This window comes from Penaeus japonicus, unplaced genomic scaffold, assembly GCF_977035675.1.
Source record: "Penaeus japonicus unplaced genomic scaffold, GWHDUDI00000001_assembly GWHDUDI00000005, whole genome shotgun sequence".
Classification (NCBI taxonomy): Eukaryota; Metazoa; Arthropoda; class Malacostraca; order Decapoda; family Penaeidae; genus Penaeus; species Penaeus japonicus.
The window spans coordinates 13,730,661-13,733,160 of record NW_028234407.1 but is presented as its reverse complement, the minus strand read 5'-3'; the positions used below and the strand labels follow the sequence as shown (position 1 = coordinate 13,733,160).

General features: G+C 34.9%; 1 protein-coding gene across 1 annotated transcript in view; it reads left to right on the top strand.

Moving 5' to 3' along the window:
- LOC122248635 (opioid-binding protein/cell adhesion molecule homolog) overlaps nucleotides 1-2,500 on the top strand; it is a 350,885-nt gene that overhangs the window by 18,737 nt on the left and 329,648 nt on the right. The gene's annotated exons all lie outside the window — the stretch shown is intronic.

Sequence of the window (2,500 nt, the reverse complement as noted above, 5' to 3'; positions counted from 1 at the left end):
AGGGAATAAGTATTATCAATAAACGATTCCATTTCAAAATATGAAATATATAATGAGGATAGATATTCAGTGTTAATTAGAGAGATGAATTATCCCAGGTAACAAAATCCACGGGGTAACAAACCATGTTTACATATCACAGAACGTAATTTGCGGTCTGTTAATTACAGGCTATGATATTGCCAACAGTTTACCTCTCTCTATAGAGGGGTTGGGGGTTGGATAGGGAGTGTGGGGGGGGGGGGGTGAGAGGTTATTAAAACTAGCGTCGACGAACTAGTTAGAAATGTAATCTAAATCATTCTTTTGTTTCGCCGATTCGTAGGCTCGTCCTGTTTGGATTCCATTCAAATACTCTCTCTCTTTCTTTCTTTCTTTCTTTCTCTCTCTCTCTCTAACTATCTAACTCTCACTCTCACATTCTCTCTCTCTCTCTCTCTCTGACTCTGGCTCTCTCTCTCTCTCTCTCTCTCTTTCTCTCTCACTTTTCTCTCTCTCTCTCTCTCTCTTTCTCTCTCTCTCTCTCTCTCTCTCTCTCTCTCTCTCTCTCTCTCTCTCTCTCTCTCTCTCTCTCTCTCTCTCTCTCTCTCTCTCTCTCTCTCTTTCTCTCTCTCTCTCACTCTCTCTTTCTCTCTCTCTCTCTAACTCTCTCTCTCTCTCTCTCTAACTCTCTAACTTTCACTCTCACACTCTCTTTCTCTTTCTCTCTCTCTCTTTCTTTCTTTCTTTCTTTCTTTCTTTCTTTCTTTCTTTCTTTCTCTCACTCACTCACTCTCACTCACACACTCAAATGCACCTGCTGTGAAAAAAAAATTCACATCAGGTGGATATCTACCTGCGTTCACCTGACTTTTTAAAGTCATTGTTTCAGTACCGCTGGTCTGTTGTCCGGTGGGTTCGTTAGAGAAGTCGGTTCAACGGGTTCGATAGCGTAGTGGTTCAATAGGCGAGCGGTTCGTTAGAGGGAAAGGTGTCTCATTGGGCGCTGTGCCACGACGCCCAGTATTTTCCTCCTCTCCACTGCCCCCCTCCCCCCTCCCCCTCCCCCACCCCTTCTAGAGCGAGTCCCTGAGCCACATGTGTCGATAGTTTCGTAACAAACGCTGGAAACGTCGAATTTAGTCTCTTGCACACACACGCGCTTACAAACTCGGATGAACACACATATATATAAAGAAGATAAAAAAGAACAGAGAGAGAGAGAGAGAGAGAGAGAGAGAGAGAGAGAGAGAGAGAGAGAGAGAGAGAGAGAGAGAGAGGTTACAATAGCATCTTAAATTTTAGAAATATAGTAATAACTGATTATGTTTCCCCCTATATGAACATATAACAATTACACTGTATAATGGAAGAGAATATAGATATTTTCTTCATACGTAGAAACTCGAATTCCAAATGCATAAAAATGTCAGAAATAGTGCAACCAGGTAAACTTCAGAACCTCCCAACAACAAAGCTTGTATACAATAAATTTACCCCCTCTCGAGGAGAGGCACAGAGAGAGACAGGGAGAATGCAAGGTAGAGACTGAGAGAGAGAGGGAGGAAGGGAGGAAGATTGAGAGAGAGAGAGAGAGAGAGAGAGAGAGAGAGTGAGTGATTGAGTGAGTGAGTGAGTCAGAAAGAGAAGAGAAAGAGTTGAACAAACAGAGAATGAAGGAGAGAGAGTTGAGGATACCATCAAAAATGAATATAGAAATTGACCAAAAACGGGGAGAGAAAGAGAAAGAATGAGTAAGAAAGAGAAAAATATAAATACACACACAATAACACAACAACAACACAAACAAGTAAAAACAAAATAAAACATATAGAGGGATAAGAACATGTCTACCCCACACAAAAAAAAGAAAGAAAGAAAGAAAAAAAAAAATAACAAGCGGACAGATCGGACCGTCAAGGCGAGTGATGTTAAGAGATGTTAACACAAGGCGACTAATGATGATTAGCAATTAAAGGATTCTAATCTGGAAATGTATGTGTGACGGACCAATTATCTTCAATCTTCCCTCAAGTGTTTGTGTGTTTCTGTATGTAAGGATGTATATATAGGATTATAGACAGTTTGATAGATAAATATATGTATATGTACATATATATATATAATATATATATATATATATATATATATATATATATATATGTATATATATATATATATATATATATATATATATATATATATATATAATGTATATGTATATATATGTATATATATACATAAATATATAATATATATACATATATATATATATAAATATACATATATATATACATATATATGTATATATATACATATATGTATATATATACATATATATATATAAATATATATATATATATATGTATATATATATATATATATATATATATATATATATATATATATATATATATATATATACATATATATATATATACAATATATATATATATATATATATATATATATATATGTATGTATGTGTGGTTTATGTGTGTATATATATATATATATATAT